The sequence below is a fragment of the Leopardus geoffroyi genome, chromosome C1 (assembly GCF_018350155.1).
Source record: "Leopardus geoffroyi isolate Oge1 chromosome C1, O.geoffroyi_Oge1_pat1.0, whole genome shotgun sequence".
Classification (NCBI taxonomy): Eukaryota; Metazoa; Chordata; class Mammalia; order Carnivora; family Felidae; genus Leopardus; species Leopardus geoffroyi.
Window position 1 is genome coordinate 121,863,294 of NC_059328.1, and position 21,189 is coordinate 121,884,482.

At 37.0% G+C, this 21,189-nt stretch overlaps 1 long non-coding RNA gene across 2 annotated transcripts in view; it reads left to right on the forward strand.

Moving 5' to 3' along the window:
- Nucleotides 1-776: 776 nt before the first annotated feature.
- The window catches only part of LOC123596736, a 34,595-nt gene continuing 14,182 nt past the window's right edge, over nt 777-21,189 (forward strand). Inside the window, exons 1-3 of one of the 2 annotated variants that reach the window (XR_006711838.1) lie at nt 777-1,290; nt 11,421-11,559; nt 14,568-14,615. This is a non-coding gene — a long non-coding RNA (uncharacterized LOC123596736). Of the gene's footprint in view, nt 1,291-7,401; nt 8,659-11,420; nt 11,560-14,567; nt 14,616-21,189 lie in introns of those variants that run through there. The other variant, XR_006711839.1, reaches the window with a different exon arrangement.

Here is a 21,189-nt window from a genome sequence, read left to right on the forward strand (position 1 = left end):
AGGCACCCCTATTTTTATAGTATTCTATATACTCCTTCTAATTGTGGACTTCATCTGTAGCTGCTAATTAAAGAAAAAGCCTTCCCATTCTTTGAATGTACTATTTAATTAAGTTACTATTAATAAGAATACACTGAACATTGTATTTGTTACAAACTGGGATTGTTGGTTTGTTAATTTTCCTTCTCAATATAATCTGATAAAAACTAACCATGGAAGTTCAATTTATCTGAAATCTAAAGAGTATAAAGTAAAAGACACACACACAAATAAAAAAACTTGGACCACAAGTTTCTGAGACTAAAATCCTAATTCCCAGTCCACAAAAGCCTTGCTCTGTAAGCACAGGAAATGCTTACTTCTTCATTTTTTTTTATTGTTTCCATCTTTCAAAACAGTACTACAATGCTTATCACTCTACTTAAAAAAATGCTCTCTGACTTGCAACCATGAAAATGGGACATGTAAGAAGTCAATCTCCCCACTAAGAGAAACTATACAAGATGGATAAAATGCACAAACAGCTGTTCGAAGATAAAGGCATGCAGGCAGGAGAAGAGAAGCACAACCCAGGAAAGCCTTCACTCACTTCCATTGTTGCCTCAGAGAACCTGCCAATCACATTTTAGGAAAATGAAACCCATAGTAACCTGAACAGTTGAGCAGTCAAACTGGGGAAGGGACACAGAATCTGGAGTTTGGGGTTCCTAGGGTGACAAAAACATAAAGGGCAAAAGACCAGAGGCAGGAATAACCAAAAAGAAGTGAGCCTGAAATTTAGACGTCATTCCCACTTTGAGCATGGCCCAATTGTTATACTTTGTGTGTGTAAGCGGAGACTCTAAAGAGCAAGTGGAGAGTGGTATCTGATGAGGTAAAGGGCTGAGAAGATAGTTTGGCAGCCTTGCTACAATGAAGTTAAAATTCAGCACTGGCCATGGAGGTGAAGAAAGGGTGGAAAGGAGGAAAGAGTAGTTTCAGGCGATACACTGAAAGAGCTACATTGAATGAGTGGGAATCACACCAGAAGATAAGAACAACCTGAAATACAGCAGCCCTGGTAAAACTGGAAACAAAGGCTCCAATGGAATAAGATAGTTTACTTGTACTCTATGCTAGAGTAAAATTAAACCTTCTCTGGAAAAAGCATCATCCAAAGCATAGAATATCCCAGTTTTAATGGAAAATTCATAGGCATGCCAAGAAAAAGAATCAAATGACCAAAAAATCAAGAGTAAAATTAAATAATATAAAAATACTGAACAGTGATCCAGATACTGGAAATATCAGGTAAGAATTTTAAAATAACTATACTTAATATGTTTAGAAAATATAGGGGCGCCTCGGTGGCTCAGTTGGTCAACCATCCAACTCTTGATTTCAACTCAGGTTATGATCCCAGGGTCATGGAATCGAGCCCCACCTCAGGCTCCACACATTAAGCATGGAGCCCGCTTAATATTCTTTCTCTTTCTCACTTTCTCTTTCTTTCTCTCTCTCTCTCCCTCTCTCTGTCTCTCTCCCTCTGCCCCTACCCTGCTCATGTGTGCACGCTTTCTAAAATAAAAAAATAAATAAATAAATAAATTTAAAAACATATATATGTTCAGAAAATATAGAAAAAGATTTTCTGGGGTGCCTGGGTGGCTAGGTCAGTTAAGTGTCCAACTTTGGCTCAGGTCATGATCTCATGGTTCACGAGTTCGAGACCCACATGGGTCTCTGTACTGACAGCTTAGACCCTGGAGCCTGCTTCAGACTCTGCGTCTCCCTCTCTCTCTGCCCCTCCCCCGCTCATGCTCGTTCTCTCTCTCTCTCTCTCTCTCTCAAATAAATGAAAACCTTAAACAAAAATTAAAAGAAAAAATAAAAAATATTTTCAGCAGGAAACTGGAAACATATTCTGGAAATTTTAGAATTGAAAATTCTGCATTAATAGAACTTAATTCAAGAGATAAGTTTAATAGAACACAATACAAAAACATATTCATATAACTTACATTAGGGGGATTAAAATTAAGAACAGAACAGGATATCACTATGCTCATATTCAAACTGAAAACGTTAATTTGAAAAACACTGATAATATGTTAACAGAAACTGGTGTTGACACTGCTAGTGGGCATGTAAATAAATATTGCAGCCACTACTCTGGAAAACTTGTGGCAGTAACTATTACTAAATAGAGTACACACAATTTTATCCCACATACAGAAAATAAATTCCAAAATGTAAGTACATGAGCGTTGATAGCAGTGTTGTTCATAATAAAATAGCAATAGTCTAATCACATATCAATGTTAAAATTGATAAATTGGGTATATTTATTCATAGGATATAATAAAATACAGAAATTCTGGAAAAAATTCTGGTACATATAACAACATGAATAAATCTGATAGAAATAATAAAGTTGAGATAAAGAAGCCAGATGAAAAGAATAGCACATATTATATAATTCTTTATGTGAAGTTCAGAAACAGAAAATTTATGTTATAAAAGACTCTGTATAACTATGGGGTAGGAATTAGCTGGAAGAAGACACAAAGGAAGTTTCTGATCTGCTAATATTGTCCTTTACTTTGATCTGGGTGGTACTTACAGATGTTTTTACATTTAAGAAAAATTCACACACCAGATTTATATATTTAACCTTATGCTATATGTCACTTTAAAAATCTACAAAAATTATGATAATTAAATTTAGTCATATGGAAGTACTTTGAAAACGTAAAAAAAAAATAAGCATATTATTTTTATCAACTTGCTATTTCTGATGTTCAGTTTCACAGTCAAGGTTTCCAAAATAAATAAATAAATATTCTTGACACAAACAAAGCAGGATTTCTCTGAGGAAAAACTGATCTCTGATCTTTCAAGTGTCAGGTGCCCCCAAGTAGTACACTGTCAATATTGGATTTACTAAAACTAATTTTAAATTTTAAAATGTCATTTCAATTTACCTTCTCTCAAGTCAAAATTATGTGCAGAAAAAGACATTTTGTTTGCCTAAGGAACAGGTCACTGGAACCTTACAAAGTCCCTTTGAAAGGTGAAAAATCTTTTTATATCTGGGGAATCCAATATTTACTTCAGCCAGCAGAGTAGTTGGGGCATAACAATGAAATGTTTTGTTCAAATTGTGTTAAATAAAGTAGAGAAAGGACATACACATATGGGAATATGTTTGAACTTTTAAGGATGTGGCTTTCACATTATTTCTTCATTTATTATAGATCTTTTTTCTCTTACATCAAGTCAATAACCAATCAATGCCCTAATGAATAACACAGGCTCTTTGTGCAATATTAAGCTACATGAATCCATGCTCCTCAAAAATTTTTGTTGACATTTTTCTTTCAATCTTTGATGCAGAAAACCATTTTTAATTTATCAAGATTAAAATTACAAGAATCATAAATTATTTCACTCTGAATAATTTTAAGACTGAAAGGCATCCCTTGCCTTATTTTGTATATTAGAAACATTAGGTGAGATAGGTGAGCTGAGTTGATGAAGTTCACACAGCTTTTTCATGCGAAAACTAGAACCCAATTTTCTGACCTCTATTCATTGTTTTCTTTTCCCAGTCAGCTATTGTGGAACTAGCATCAGTACAGCCTCAACACAGAACTCCAATCCATTCCATCTGAACTCATTTTTCTGGAGCTATTCTATCACTCTGATGCTCCACATTAAATTCTGCATTAACAACTCTGACACCAACAAATAGTTATTTTACTAAGAGAAAGTCTAAGTGCCACTGATTTAAGTATGAGATGAAGAATATTAACAGAGGGAGTTTTTATATGGCTCAGAACAGTTAGGAGTAGCTTGGTGGGGTGGTGAAATTTACAGTGGGAAAACCTGTTAAGGCCCTCGTGAGATCTCTGAATTGCAGAGTCAAACCACGGCACAATTTTATATAGGTGTAGGATCTTAGCTTTGACAAGTGATGGTGAAAGGAAACACTTCTTGGATCATCTCCAGTACTTCAACTGGGTTTGAGTTAATGGCTGTGGGGGAATTTGCTACCCATATGGCAGGCCAAAGAGTCCAAAAAGTAAATTGCCTGGCTAAGTGCTATTTTAGCAGAAAGTTAAAGCATTGACTTGCCTGATGCCTGGGTTGTTCTGCTGTTTAACTTGCTCATCTTTTTTACCTTTATCACCACAGATATTATGTGGAAAGTCAATATAGAATGGTAGTGAATACTGCCTACTTTGGAGGGCACAGCTGGGGTTCACAGCCTTAAAACACACACTTCCCTATATTCCTTCTCTTTTTCTCTCAATCCTCACCTTCCTAGGTTGCAAGCTTATTAGCTCACTGATTTGAAAACCTATGTTAATGAGACGTATCATCAATTTATTATTGCCTTGCCACATCCCTAACTCACCACTCAGCTCCTTAGCCACAGATTTGATCTTACCAGTGGAATTTGTCTTATACGTGTGTGACTGGGTAGGGATGAATCAACACTAAACCACTTTATTTCACTCCCTCCTTCCTCCTTTCTTCTGTTCTTCCTTTCTTGTTCTATGCATTAAAAGACACTTTTTGGGTGCCAATGTTATTCTATGTGTGACTTTGCTAAATTCTGGAGATATTAAAAAGGAAGATATTAAAAAGGAAGATTAAAAAGGAACTCCAAGGGGCGCCTGGGTGGCGCAGTCGGTTAAGCGTCCGACTTCAGCCAGGTCACGATCTCGCGGTCCGTGAGTTCGAGCCCCGCGTCGGGCTCTGGGCTGATGGCTCAGAGCCTGGAGCCTGTTTCCGATTCTGTGTCTCCCTCTCTCTCTGCCCCTCCCCCGTTCATGCTTTGTCTCTATCTGTCCCAAAAATAAATAAACGTTGAAAAAAAAATTAAAAAAAAAATAAATAAAAAAAAATAATAAAAAGGAACTCCAAGCCCCCTTGGGAAAACTTTGGGAAAACAGACCCATGTGCCCAAAGAAGTAGACATGGGTGAGCTTTCTAGGTTCAAAGAAATGGCAGACAGTAAAGCATGGATGCAGGGCAGAATCTGAGGGAGAAGATGAAAGAGAAAGGCCTGGCTACAGTGGCTGCTCCCCAATGAGAATTCTGAGCCTAAAGTGAATTCTGAGCCAAAGGCTACCCAAGACATTACTCAAACTCACTTTCTGACTTCAAATTCCACCCTCTTTAGAAATACCACACTACCTCTGTACACCTACTTTCAGCTCTGCCCTGACTCTTGTTTCTCTCCTCCTTTCTTTGAGAGCCACACAGTTTTGCTGAGATTTCTTTCCATTATGACAACCCCATACTGCTAGGCCTGTCTCTCCCTGTTATGGCCTCATAGTCCTAAATTTTCTGGGATTGAAAACCTGAAATGAAAAACCATTATTCTGTCCCTTATATTTTACATTCATAATCCCTGGTTTTCATTTTATGTTTGTTTAAATCTTTTTAATGTTTATTTTTGAGAGAGACAGCAACAGAGACAGAGCACAAGTGGGGAAGGGTAGAGAGGGAGAGAGGGAGAGAGGGAGACACAGAATCTGAAGCAGGTTCCAGGCTCCAAGCGGTCAGCACAGAGCAGGACACAGGGCTCGAACTGACCTGAGCTGAATCATGACCTGACCTGAAGTCGAATGCTTAACTAACTGAGCCACCCAGGCGCCCCCCTGGTTTTCTTTTCTTAGTCAACCCTTCTTCAAATTAAACCTCACTGGTACATCTTAACCACACAGATGATGAATCCAGAGGTCCTTCATTGGAGGGGGGAGGAACAGCATCCATATCTCATCTCCCACCCTCATATTCTTTACTTAACTGTGTGGAGTCCCCTGACTTGATAATCACTAGCTACAGTATGAGGCTTATATACCTGTAATCATTTCACAGATTAAGGCACTAAAGCCTAACTTGCCCAAGATTCCAAAAGAGAAAGTATTAAGAAAGAAACTTGAACTTGAGAGCTCAGGTTTTATGTTCTTATCACTATACCATAAAATTTAGGGTTTATCTATATCTTTTCAGTCTTTACTCCCAGCCAGCTCTCATGTTGCAAAATATCCTTATAAACACATATGGAGGGCTCAGGGAATTCTCTGTTGGAGGGTATCCAACTCCTCCACCATATCCTCTTGATTGAAGACCCTTCCAAGATAAGATTCTTTCATAGAGTGGATGTCTGAACCATGAGAAACAAGATGTTAGCTCATTTCTTGGGAACAGATTGGTTTCACTTTGGCCCATTTCTTCCATTCTGCAATCAGAGGCTATTTCAGAGATCAGTCTTATGCAAGTTCCTGGGTTCATGCATTGAAGCCCAAATTTAACAGGGTGGGAGTGAACCAGTTCAACTCTGTCCTTCCTGGAAACACAATGCATATTGAATACATTCTCCAAAGAATTTCTCACTGCTGGAACCAATCCAGGAGCAGAATAAAGTAAGCGTTCCAAAACTTGCTTTGTTAAGCAAGCAAAGCCTCTCCTTCATTGATGGTCTGACCTCTGCTAATATTATTAAGGAAAAAAAAAGTTAAATTTAATAGTCTGTTCCTTTTTTAAACATCCCACACGATTACTATTTTAAATCACTATTAACCTACACACTGATTAATCCACTACTTACATAATTGATAGATAATTATTTTTCCAGATTGCCAGTTAAAACAAAAAGTACACCCTAATGAAAAAAACATATTATAATTATTATATTTATTTTCTCTAAATATTCTATTTATGTTTAGATAAACTATATTGTAATGACTTCTATATGCTTCCAGATAATTTATAATACAATAAAAACCTCTAAATCTACACATATTTCCCATTCTCTCAAAAATAAATTCAGAAGCTCAGTAATGATTCTGAGAATAAACCAGTTAAATTTTAATATATGCATTATATACTATATTAACATATATATTTATATATTTATATGTTTAATATATTATATATATTATAAATATATACTGTGTATACATACTACTGTGTATATATATACATATACACATATGTGTGTGTGTGTGTGTGTATGTATATATATATATATATATATATATATACATGATGATTTTTCTCATAGAGTCATTTTGGGACATTATTCAGGATAAGTTTCCAATGATAAGGAGACCTATACCTCCTTTGAGATAAAACCAGGAATAATATGACGAAATAATTTTATTCAGTTAATGCCCAAGAGTTAATATAGTTAATATAACCCAATCAATTGAAAAGATGACAAAAAACTCTACTCAGGACTTCTATTTGATGTTTGTTTGTTTTTTGTTTTTGTTGTTTTTTAATGTATTTTATAACTTAGTGCTGGACAGGTGAGTTTTTCAGTCAGGGCATGGGGCAAGTGAATGTGTCCTTAGGAAAAGCCTACACATAGACAACTTTCCTGTCCCTCTTTTTTCAGCCTTCTTGATGACAGAGTGTAGGAAAGTCCATCAAGTTGCAAAGGTTGATCCGATTTAGTCACAGTCAGCTGGGGAGACATTCAACTGAAGAATGGCCAATTTACAGGTGCTATAAAGACCAAACAAGATCACTACCCCCTCCCCAAGGGCTAACACATGAGGAAAAGCAATGACGTGGAAAACAGTAAAAGAGGAACAAAGGATTGTCTCAGCCCCCTCAGCACTGAGGCTGAGCAGGCATTGCTTCAGTACCCACAGAGCCAACATACAGAAATTCATGTAATGATCTGATTCTGCCTATGTGGGTGCTAGCAGACCTTTTCCGTGATACCTTCTCCCCTCTTCTAACCCTTATATCTCTTAGCATCAGTTCATAAAAATGACACCGTGTTCCCTAATAAGCTGGCATTAAAAGTTGTATTTTGAGGCTTTTACTCATCTCTAAAGATAGAATAATGATTGATAAAAGGCAAATTAAAAAAAAAAAAAAGATATGGCCATGCTCTAAAATTAAGTAAATAAATGTCTCTAAAAATCAGAAAACACAGCACAAAGCAGAACTAAAGCCATGAGCACTCCAGGCTCCAGGTACAGAAGCAGGCAGAAGCAGCTGAGAATCTGACTCATCTAGGGTTATAAGGAATAAACATTCTCCACAAGAGGTGAGGAAATAGAGTCAGGATCACTGTGTTAAAAGCAGGGCATGATAAAGGACCTGTACTTGTAAAAGTAAGAGAGCTGAAAAATGTTTCTGACAACCCCTGCCTGGCAACATGGCTCACACACATCCGCTTTCTTCGGAAGCAGCAGGAGAGAGACACCCCTGCCAGCTCAGCCACTGAATCAGCAACAATCCTGCAGTCACCGTGGAGGAGGAACTGAGCCACAGGCAGGATGCTGTTCTCAACTGGGAGCCCTGCGAAGTCGTGTGAAAGCAACTGCAAAACTCCAAGAGTGAGGATCTGATGGGGAGAGAGAGAGCCTGTCCCTAAACACCGGCACAACAAAATTCTGAATATATCAATACAATTGAACTATAGAAGCTACCAGTAAAACCAACCCTAGTAGATGAATTCCCTCCCAATAAAATGAAAATGACACAGCAATCAGACAGAAAACTTCAACATGATTATATTCAGAGTCCTCTCCTGATTACTGAATAAATAATATTTGTAAGAAATAACTTATGAAATTAAAATGTATGGAAATGAAGATTGAAGATGAATTTATATTCTACAACTCAACATTACCAATGATACATGTATGTATAAGTCAGAGAAATTAAGGCAAATTTAGGCAAATATGAAAATATTAAAGTCTTTATCATAAGGCTTCTTACATGCTATTTTGTGCTATTTTGCATGACAATGCCTCACATCACTAAAAATCTTTGAAATTTTTACAGCAATTTCACATTAAATTTATAGATACTAAGTATTTTGTAGGACAGATATTATATCCACTTCATTAAAGACACACTACAACAGAGTTTGAATCAATGGTCACATAGCTACTGACAGGCATTACTCAAACCTAGATCTTTTGATACAAAAGCCCATTAATGTAGCTTCAAAGGCAATTCACTTAATTTCTTTGCAATCCCAATTTACTCACTTGTAATTTATTAGGATGCTGGAAAAATAAATTACGATACAGAAAGCACCCAATTGGTCTTCTGTAAATGTTTCTATACTTTCTTTTGTTCCTTTGCTTTCTTTAGTGTTGGTTAATGAACTTTTGTTTCTGAATAGATTGAAAAGTCTGTGCAGCCAGAACCAAGTTTAAAAGTTTAATTATATATTTCTTTATGCACCTACTTGTCATTACCAGGTGTATATTTCCACTACCTGTAAAAACGTGTTTCCTCACAGCTAACCTGTAAAGTAGCTAAGGAAGGTTATTTTAGCATTTTTTCAGTTAACAAATTGAAGGCTCAAGGTTACATGATTCACCAAGTTGCCATAAGCAAGAGAAAATTGAACTACAATTTAAAATTTAGCTGTTTAATTCTATAATCAGAATTTTCCTGTAAATGTGGGGCTTTTAATTATTTAGCTACATATGTATTTTTAATTATTAATCACTGCTCTTGAGCAAAATTATTGCTGGAAGCTCAGCGTATAAAGTAAATGACTATGAATCTGCTATTTTTGTGAGGGGTACGGTGGTGCCTTGTGAAGCCAAGATCCGGGCCCCAGGGTTTCTGACTGAGTAGAAGCAGGGTGGAGCCCAAGAATTTGTATTCTTCCAAGTTCCCAGGTGAGCCTGATGCTGCTGGTCTGGGGATCAGGCTTAGAGAATCACTGTTCTAATTTCTTGCTACTCATTATGTGGTCTGCTGAACAGCAGCATCAGCCTCCCTTGGAAACTTGTTAGAACTGCAAAATCTCAGACCCACCCCATACCCACTGAATCAGAATTTACATTTTATTAAGATTTGTATGCACATAAATGAGAAGTTTTTCTCATTGGCTTGATACACTAGGTCTCTGTCCTATGTGCACATTAGCTTAACCCGGGAAGATACAAAAATGTACATGCTTGCATCTCTTCTCTTAATTTTTTTAAGTTTATTTATTTGAGAGAAAGTGCGTGTGCACACAAGTGGGGGAAGGGCAGAGATAAAGAAAGAGAGGACCCCAAGCAGGCTCGGCACCATCAGCGCAGTGCCCCATGTAGGGCTTGAACCCGCACCTTGAAATCATGACCTGAGCCAAAATGGAGTCAAATACTTAATCGACAGAACCACCCAGGTACCCCATTTCCCCCTAAAATTTAAATTTAATTGATCTAGGATATAGGTAGCCGTGAGTGTTTTTAAAACTGTTTCCCAGGTTACTAAAAAGTACAGACAGGGTTGTGAGCCACTGGCCTAAAATGCATCATCATTTCCCATACTTGCCTTAAGTCAAGAAACATCTGACAACTTGATAAAAAAGCAAGTTCCAGGCACCTTCTTATAAGCTTGTTCAATAGACTGAGGAGGGTCCAAACATACATAAGTTTTAATAATAATTTTAAGAAATTCTTACTGTCAAGTAAGTTTGAGAAACTCTACTGTAAAATTTTACATATACCCCTAAAATAAATGAACCACATTTCGGTAACATTATTACTTACAGTACCATTTTTAAAATGCCTCAGCCAACATTTCAAATTTAATAGGATAATTTTGAGGCTTATTTTTTATATAAAAAAAGACTGAGTTCTCCAGCAATAAGCATTATTTTAACAGAACATTTAAGTTTGAAAGTTCGGAAACAGCGATTCTAGCCCCATGTCTTTAATTCCATGTTTTAATGTTGACTATTCAATTAACATCCTTAGAAATCAGTTTCTATATCCATATACAGAAAAGTGACACTGAATGACTGTGGTTCTGAAACGTGTTATCATTTAGGTAAAGGTGATGAGATGGGTCGCAGCCCACAGAAGGCTAACTGCCAACCCAGGAACACTTCATTTTAACATTTGCTTAAATGACTTATCTCTTGCAATGTCTTTTTTTTTTTTTTTGCACTGTCTTTATTGATGTAGTCAACTGTCAACTCCCCAAAAGACTCTCAATAAAATCTGTTACTCAGAGTTGAGCAGTAGAGAATCACCCTCTTAACCAACAGTGTCTCAAAATGGAAAAATTTGGATTTAGTCTTTGTTGGTGATTTTGAGCTAAGTCTTGCAAAATGGGGAACTGGTTGAGATGAAGCAGGGAAAATGTATGACCTAATAATTTTGGATTAATGGACACAATGAAGTGAACAAGGGTGTTTAAAACGAGCTTTAATAAGGAAATTGTTGTGGTTTAAGTGTTCAGTCGGTTCATAGGAACAAGTATTTCTTGGAACAAGCAGCTAACTTATTTTTCTTGGTCTATTGTTATTTACGATAAAAGCAGAAAAATACTCTCTATTCTATAATAGTTTAGCACAGTAACAGTATGTTGGGTTCAGTTCTGGGCACTTAATTAAAGTACCTTTACAGAGTTTGTTTTGTTGTAATAATCATTTGTGTATTTCAAACTAGCAATTCCTGGAGTCCAAGGGCTGAAGAACCAGGAACTCTGGAAGAAAATGAAAGCCCCAGTTCAAGAAGAGAGAATTCACCCTGTCTGCCTTTTGGTTCCATTTTGCACTTAACAGATTGATGATGCTCATCCACATTGGTGAGGACAGGTTGCTTTATTCAGCCAACTAAATAAGATGCTAAGCTCTTCTAGAATCACCTTCACAGATATACCCAGAAATGTCTTACCAGCTGTCTGAGCATCCCAGAGACCAGTCCAATTGACACACAGAATTAACCACTGCACTCCCTACTCATATCCTTTGCCCATTCTATTTGCTATTGGATTTGTGGTAGATTTTTTATAGAGTAATAATTTTTCTCTAGATATTTATCAGATTTGATTTAATATTTTATTTAAAAATCAATAAATAAAAGATTTTATTTTTAAGTAATCTCTACACCCAACGTGGGGCTTGAATTTGATCCCAAGATCAAGAGTCCCACATTTCATCGACTAAGCCAGCCAGGCACCCCTCTATACGTACATTTTTTTTTCAACGTTTATTTATTTTTTTGGGGACAGAGAGAGACAGAGCATGAACGGGGGAGGGGCAGAGAGAGAGGGAGACACAGAATCGGAAACAGGCTCCAGGGTCTGAGCCATCAGCCCAGAGCCTGACGCGGGGCTCGAACTCACGGACCGTGAGATCGTGACCTGGCTGAAGTCGGACGCTTAACCGACTGCGCCACCCAGGCGCCCCTATACGTACATTTTTAATTCTGCATAATACAATTTATCTTATAAATTCTGTATTCTTTTTTTATTTATGAAAACCTTTTCTTCTCCAAGATTTTAAAAGAAATTTCTCTCTATTGTCCTCTAGCTTTATTTTTCTGCAAGGGAGTGTGGTGTAAAAGATGTACAGATCTAGCATTTTATTTTTACTTGGTTTATCCATTAACTGTATATTGACTAATTCATAGCTTTCTTAGTGTTTTTAAATGATGGCTTTGTCATATGCTTAGTATATTTTATGAAATCTTCAGTCCATTTCATTTACCTATTTGCTAATTTCCGTGCCAACATCAAAAGTTTCTATTACTGTGTTTTTGTAATGTTTTCATATTTGTAGAAACATTACTACTAATTAATTTTTTATGCTTTAATCATGACTTACCATTATCATAATTATTTTTGTCACTATTTATACCAACTCTTACATATTTTCACATATGAGGTTTAGCATCAAGTGTCAAAGAAACAAAATAATTAGCCAATATTTTATCAATCCCATTAATTTTATAGATGCCTTTTGAAAGAGCTGAAAGGCTTACAACATTTTCTCTCATTGACTAAGAACCAGGCATTTAGGTGTCTTATTTAACTCCCTTTGTAAATATAAGTAAATTAAAAGTGGTCACAAATGCTTTGTAGCTCTTCCCCAAAAGGGATGGAATCTATTTTCCCAGGCTGGGCTTGTACCTTGAGTCTGTTGGGGGGGGGGGGAAAACCCAAAAAAAACAAAAAAACTTTTTTCTTCTATCTCTTATGTTTGGTACCTGGAATCTACAAATTAAACTGATAAAATCTAGAGTAACAGGGGAAATGTGTTATTCACACACACAGGAGCCAACAAAAGAAGTAGCTAGCTTGTTAAATGGTTAAAGGTGAAGGTTTATAAACCTACATTAGTAGGGGAAAGGAAAGAAGAGAAATGGCTTCTGTTGGAAGTACAAATAGGTCTTTTAAAGAAAGAGAAATACAGGGCTCCTGGTGGCTCAGTTGGTTAAGTGTACAACTTGGGCTCAGGGCATGATCTCATGGTTCCTGAATTCAAGCCCTGTGTTGGGCTCTGTGCTGACAGCTTAGAGCCTGGAGCCTGCTTCAGATTCTGGGTCTCACTCACTCTCTCTGCTCCTCCCCAGCTTGTGTTCTCTCTCTCTCTCTGTTTCTCAAAAATAAATAAATGTTAGGAAGGAAGGAAGGAAGGAAGGAAGGAAGGAAGGAAAGAAAGAAAATGGTCTTTAGAACAAATGGGAAATAAGAAAGCTTGTGATAACATTTGTCTATACAGGTATGAGTGGTCTTCTTCAGGGCCCAGAGAGGGATTTTTAGTAGGTTCACTTTCGGCCTCTCTCCTGGGAGTAGATGGTGCCCTGAAAAGGGAATTTATGTCAGTCTTCACTTCTCACAAGTTTCTGCTTTTGGTCAGATCAGGGATGCTCTGAGAAAGCTTCTTTCTACATCTGTTAAATCTCAAATATTTTCAGCTTGAAATAATCTTTATACCAACTCTCAACTTCTGAGTGGATCCCTGCAAGTTCCAAGTTTAAACCTAAAATAATCTTGTGGTTTACACTCTCACCTGGAAGGCTGTTGCCACATGTGAATAAACCCAGCCTATCCTCCTAGAGGAAGAGGAGCCAAAGGAAGACACAGTTAAGGTCAACACCACCACATGGAATAGAGAGGAGTCATTCCCACTGAGCACAGCCCAAACTTCTGACCAACAGAAACAGAGTGAATATGTTATTGTGTTTTAAGCCATTAAATTTTGAGGTGGTTAATTACACAGTTATGAAAAACTGATGGGTATTTAAAGTTTCTTCCTCTAGGTTTGGATTTTATGTTTATTTCTATAATTTGCACGTGTTTACTACTGTAAATGGAATCTCTAATATCTAAGAGGTTGCTGTTTGTAAATATGAATGCTGGGTACATTACTTTTGTACCTACACTGATGAATTCAGAGTTTCTAACAGAGTTTAGATTTAAATATTTTGAATGACGAGCTATATGATCTCATCACCTCTTATTTATTTATTTATTTTGGTGGGGGGGGGGGGAGAGAGAGAGAAAGAGAGAGAGAATCCCAAGCAGGCTCCACACTCTAAGTGCGGAGCCCAACGCGGGGCTCAAACTGAGGAATTGTGAGATTGTGATCTGAAACGAAATCAAGAGTCAGAAGCTTAATCAACTGAGCCACCCAGGCACCCCTCATCATCTATAAATAAGGATAAGTGGATCTTTTCCTTAAAGAAGATGTTTTATGCATATTTTAAGCACAGTTTTCTTGTGTATTTAGTACTTCTGAAATAATTTTAAGTAATAGTGGTGTTAGTGATACAAATCACTTATGTTTTCTGAATGTAACGGTTTTTCAGTGTTCCTTTATTAAAGATTACACTAAACAAATCCTATTTTCTTGAAAGGTAAGTGATTTTAATGAAAAATATATTTTAAATTTTATCATATGTCTTTTGGCCATCAATCCAGCTTTTGTAAATGTTTTTATATTAATTAAATGTATAGTTTGTATACTAATTCTATGCTATGTTGCATACGTTTTTATACTAGTATATGTTTCATGTTATGTTATATACATATATTTCTTAACATTATTTTTTTATTCTGGAAACAAACTAGTTTTCTATGGTATTTCCTAATTTAGCTCTTTGCTGGAGTCTATTTTATTTGAGACTTATAAATCAATATTTTTAAATGAGTTTTCTTTCTTTGAACTGATTTGTCTGGTTTTGATATCAAGGCTATGTTTGACTTTTAAAAATAGTTTTGAACTTTTCCTTTGCTCTCGGTACTCTGGTCAAGTTTAAATAGCATCAGCATGATCAATTTCTTGGAGTATCGATAAAATTCACCAGTAATAACCTCTGCTTCTTGGCCTTTTGCAGGATATTAGAGATGCAGTGGTCAGGAGGAGGCTGTTTTCTTTCTGAGCATGTTAATTTCCCTCCTGAAATTGGTCTGTTTATGTTTCCTTTCACTTCAACTGTTGATTTTAGCGATTTGCATTTTCCCAGTATCTCATTTATTATATTCAGCTTTCAAATTGATTCTAAAAAGTGATAAATTGTTTAATTCATTTAATTTCCTCTGTTTCTTTGGTTCTTTTCCATTTCCTGTCTAATCTTTTGTGTCTATACTTTCTCCCTTATCATTTCCTGACTAGCTTAGATTTTACTGTTTTTGAAATAAATCACATTTGGATTTACATATTATTGCTACATTCATTTCAAATGTGTTCTCTGTTTTTTTTTTTCCTTGATTAATTCCATCCTTGCACTTTCCTTCCACTTCTACTATTATTAACTTTTCAAAATTCTTGACTTCAAATGGTTTGCCTTTTCCTTCTCAGTCTTTGTCTCTCTCTCTGTCTCTATCTCTGTCTCTCTGCTTATCTCTCTCTCTCCCTGTCTCTCCCTTTCCCTTATTTTCTTCAGGCGGGCCTGGCTGTTCTGAAATTTTTGCTGCCTTTATCGTATAATAGTTTCATGCTTGCCCCCCATCCTGAAAAAAATCACAAACTTATAGAATAACATTGTTAAAATGAGAGAGACAAACAAACAAAAAACCAGATTCTTATGTACAAAGAACAAACTGGTGGTTACCAGAGATGAGGTGGAGGGGGAATGGGTGAAATAGGTGAAGGGGATTAAGAGTACACTTATCCCGATGAGCACCAAGAAATGTATAGAATTGTTGAATCATTATATGGTATACCGGTATGGTAACTATGCTTCAATAAAGACATCTTTCACATACTAAGCTGCCATAATTTGCACACCTGTATTATTTTACACTTTAATACATACATTATATATATATAATTATACATATATATATATATAATAAGCTTTTGTTTTCCAGTATCAAGGCAATCACAGCATCTCAGATAAATTGTTAGAATAATGATTTATATTTATTAAAGCAAAACTTACCTATTCGAAACATTAAGAAAGCTCTAATGCTAGCCATTTTTTTTCTATTTTATGTGCAGAACACTCTCTTGCCTTGGTAGAGAAATCTGAAATTTAACACAAAAGATAACAATCCTAACTAATGGAATACTAGAAAGAAAAAAAAGAAATAATTATCCTTTCCATTGTACATATTTTCCTGTTGTCGAACTAATTTGTTTCAGTTTTATCTCACTTCTGCCTAGAGAGTTGTTCACAGTGAAGTCAGGCAATACACATGAGTATTTCTTTCTCAAGGATCTGCAGAACGCAAATTACCATTTCTTTCAGGATGATGACAACAATAGCGAAACTAAACATAATAACTGAAGTCTCCTGGCTCAGATCTGAAGCAGTAGTTCTCATCCTGAAGCTAAACTAAGAGGGGGAAGCAGCAGCTGGTCAGGCTTCTGTTACCTTTCCCTGCGTTTGTGTGGGAGCTCAACAGAAAATATTTCCTTGGTTTGGATCACTTCATCAATGGAAGCAATGTTATGTCCATATAGATGAAAAAACACTTTCTTTAGATTAAGGTTTTGATCACTAGAGAGGTCAGTTATAGACGTCTTATTCATTCAGTTTTCCAGGGCATTTTTTCAGCGTCATGGAATTTCCTGCATTCAATTTTGTACTTAGTTTGCAGTGGTTTTAAACCTTTCTCTGTTCATACATTTTATCAGTCATATCCTAGGATGTGTACACAAATTTCTTCCCAGTGAGTCTCAGGTAAAATTTCAACTTCAGTTTCCAAGGGTTCCTACCCTCTGTGTGTTTCTCCCCAAAAGAAAATGCAGAAGAAAGAATGAGCAGATTCATAAGTTACACTCAGGCTTATTTTAACAAGTCAGTTAGATGTTATGAATCACCTCACCAACCCCATATAGCTCTTTCATCTTGGGGAATTGGCCCCGTTAATGAATAGTTCAATAGCTTGATATCTCTTGATGTCATTATGAGAGCAATAATATAATATTCAAACTGGGATACTTTTGTAAATGAAAAAAAGTTCTGTTGATAAATATGCTGGGACTAACACTGAAGTCACCAATGTGGTGACTTCCTGGCCACGCCATTCCTTCCTTTTTATAACATTCTGCGACATTTTAGGTTCCTGGCATTTCCAAGTTCAGTCTCTCTGCTTCCCTTGCATGCTGCAATATCCTTCATAAGATCAGATAGAATGCATAAGAAAACATTTTATATAAAAATTGATGGTAATTTTTAGTGAAACTTATATGTCATCATGTAAGTTAAAAAGTTAGCATCATTTGTTAGAAAGCTGGTAATATTATGTGAGGTGATCATATGGACATAAGTTACTTGGATAATTTTAAATGCTCTATTGAAATTGCTTTGGCTAATAGGAAAATAAATGAGTTTACATAGCTGGCTGACAGATGTAAGATAAATTAGATGTCTCAATTATATTCAAATGGATTCAAAGCTGGTTAAACTGAAAAAGGATACTGCAAGTATGCATTTTTATAACTGCCTTATCATGCCAAATATATTATAAAAAGAAATGCCACATGCAACTGATATAAACAGCATTTTGGGTTGACTTGCCTATATTTCATGATTATGGAGGTCTAGGAAATTGTGAAAGCTTGTTTGTTTTGAGGAATGGAGAAGCAAGAAGTGACAGATTGTAAATAAAAGGAAGTATGCTGAGTTTGCAAGTTAAGAGTGGTTACTGCATTTGGAGACCGTAAATAGCATAGTGTCACCTGTGTACACGGCCTCATGTTCTTCCTGGTGGCCACCTCAGCACAGGAAGGAATGACAGGACTGGGAGAAGATAGAGCCATTCCTCTGGAACAGTGGCTTATGTAAATTGCCATGGGCTTCTATAAATGTGCCACCCGGCTACCCTGATTGTGCTTTTTGCTCCCTGCTGTTACCAGGAATGTTGATACCATGCAAAGAGGTGAGGAGGGATCATTTGTGGATTCAGCTTTGCTGACAGGTTTCCAGCAAACTGTGTTTTCAAAGTAGCCAGAGTCAAATTGTGCTTTTTACAACAAAGATTATTGAGTTGTTTTTTGTTGTCGTTGTTCTTGTTTTATCTGTTTGGTATAATAAATTTTGGATTTCCCAAAATGAGACTATAAGGGTTCACCCCCTTTGAGAGACCCCTTTAATACTGCCATTTCATAAAGCTTTTGGGAGAGCATACTCCAAACTGGAGATGTGAGTGAGTAGTAATGTGGACTCCCATGACACTGATTATATTAGAAATCTAAAAAGGCGTTAGATATGTGTACTATGAATGTGTGCTGGAAAGGCGAGAGAGAGAGAGAGAGAGAGAGAGAGAGAGAGAGAGAGAAGGGCATACCCTTCTTCATGAGTGGCTCTCAGGTCCAAGGGACTTTCACTTATAAACAAATGAGAAGAAGTCTAGACACTCATTCCTCTTTGGCATGTAACTAAAATAGAATTGGTTCACAAGCTTTTTACATTCTTGACTTGGTTCTAGATTCATTTATTCATTCAACAAACATTTATTTAGTATTTACTGTACAATAAACAGTAACAAAACAGTGCGTCTCCTCACTGAATTTACAACGTATTGATGAAAGTAGACAATAAGTACCTAAAGATTGAAAGCGGCAACATTTGAGCAGAGACGACTGAAGAGTGGAAGCCAAGCACAGAAAGTAGTATGTCAGCAGGCTGAGAAAGCACTGCATGTAAAGGCCCCAGGAGGAGACTATATCTAGCATTTTAAGAAACAGCCACTGCTTAGGCTGCTTATATAGAATGGACAGAAATGTTAGAGAATCAGCCTAGGGCCCAGGCCACACATCCTGGGCTTTACAGACCATGCTGAGGACTCTGACTCAAATAAACTATTAGAATGTGCCATAGGATTAACTGTGTCACCCCAAAATTGGTATATTGAAGCTCTAACATCCAATTTAGAGATACGGCTTTTAGGCTGTAATTAAGTAGGATCATAAGGATGGGCTCCTAATCTGATAGAATTCATGACCTTATAAGAAGCTCTCTCTCTCTGCCTCTGTCTCTCTCTGTCTCTCTCATTCTCTCTGTCTCTGACATGTGGGGACACAGTGAGAAGGAGGACATCCACACGAGTCAGGAAGAAAGCTCTCACCAGGAACCGGATTAACTGGTACCTTGATCTTGGACTTCTAGCCCCCAGAACTGTGGGAAACAAATGTTTGCTGTTGAAGTCATCCAGTCTAGGGTAATCTGTTATGGCAGCCCAAGCAGACTAACACAGAATGCATCCCAAGAAATCTAAATAGGACTAACTCTTTCCAAATGCTGTGAGTGGGCAAGAAATAGCCAAGTCTTCTGAAATAAATCAAAATACTGAAGATGACCTTACCACACCTTGCCTGACCTCCAGATTTCCAATATTACTTTATTTTCATTATAATTGGGATGACTTTTTACTCAGAGTTCTTTCTCTCCACAGGGTGCCCCATTTTTAAAGAGAACAGATACAGTACATTGAGTTTAATTTTAATGTTCTCTTTAAAATGCTAATAATTATGGCTCAATTATTGCAGTGGTTTCCTTGTTAGAGTTTTCTCCCTTGAGTTGCTCTAAATTGTAAGTGGTATAGAATCACAGAGCTTGCATGATTATCTGCCCAGTCCATTGCCAGGGTTTTGTGTCTTTTCAGGATCTGTCCTTTGGAATACTTCCCAGATGTAAGCACATAGTTGTCTATGCTAAAGTCACCTGTACATCATTTGCTTTTATCCTCTCTGACAACACACTGCCCTCATTGTGAGTATACAATCTTGTCTCCCAGTTTTCACAACTGCTATTGTAAGACTGTGCTTGGGAATGTTCCCAGGGATTAACATGAGGCTCTTGTTGGGATGTTTGGAGATACAGTTGCCAAGGCTACACCTCCAATTTTTTTTTAAGTTTATTTATTTTTGGGAGAGAGACAGAGTGTGCAAGCAGGAGAGGGGCAGAGAGAGGAAGAGAGAGAATCCCAAGCAGGTTGTGCTGACAGCACCCCTATACCTGCAAAATTTCTATAAGATCTTCTAAATATCTTGATTTCAATCCTACTCATTCAATGTTAGCATTTAAAATCAGCTGAATCGGGGGCACCTGTGTGGCTCAGTGGTGAGCATCTGACTCAGTAAGCACCTGACTCGGTTTCGGCTCAGATCATGATCTCACAGTTTGTGAGATTGAGCCCCCACATCGGGTTATGTAGGACAGTGTAAAGCCTGCTTGGGGTTCTCGCTCTCTTTCTGTCCCTCCCCTGCTCTCTCTTCTCTCTCTCAAAATAAATAAAGAAATAAAATCATCTGAATCAAAATGAAGGGTATGTAAACAGGTGACTGAAACCACTTTTTAAACAAAATTATATAAGGTTCTCTTAAATACCTGTCAATGGAAATTTGCCATTTCCTTTAATTTTCTGAATGTGGGCATAACTTTTACTATATTGAAAAAAAAAAATCACTCACTTTGTTATAACTACTCCCGATTACTCTCTTACTCTCTTCTTGCATTCGTTTCTAATTTCTGGCTCAATTGGTGGTCATCTGCAGCCCATATGTTACAAACTATATCTACCTGAACCTCTAGCAATCTGATTCCTATCTGAGCCACTTCGGCAAACTATACCCAATGTCACGTTTGATGTGACAGACACATTGTTATTTCTCTTTCTCTTCCTTTTTTTTCCCCCTTCCATTTTTTTTTTTTTTTAAATCACCCAACTCTCTATGTGGTCTGAATAAATACTGACAAATTTTTAACAGCATCCTCATTAGCATCCTTGAATCCTTCCATCACTTAGCCAATGCTAAACACAGCCCATATTGCCATTCTTTGCCCCAAAATATTATGGGGAATCGGGCATTTTCTTTTCAGTGGTCGCCTCTCCTCAGTTCCTCCAGCTCCCATCAGGCAGGCTTGCAACCATTCCAGCTTGTAGTATATGGTGTGTGGGCTCTGGTACATCACATTCTCACTCGGGCCCCTGCCTGAGAGCAGGGTGTTTCCTGCTGTTGCTAGTCTGTTACTACTGTGA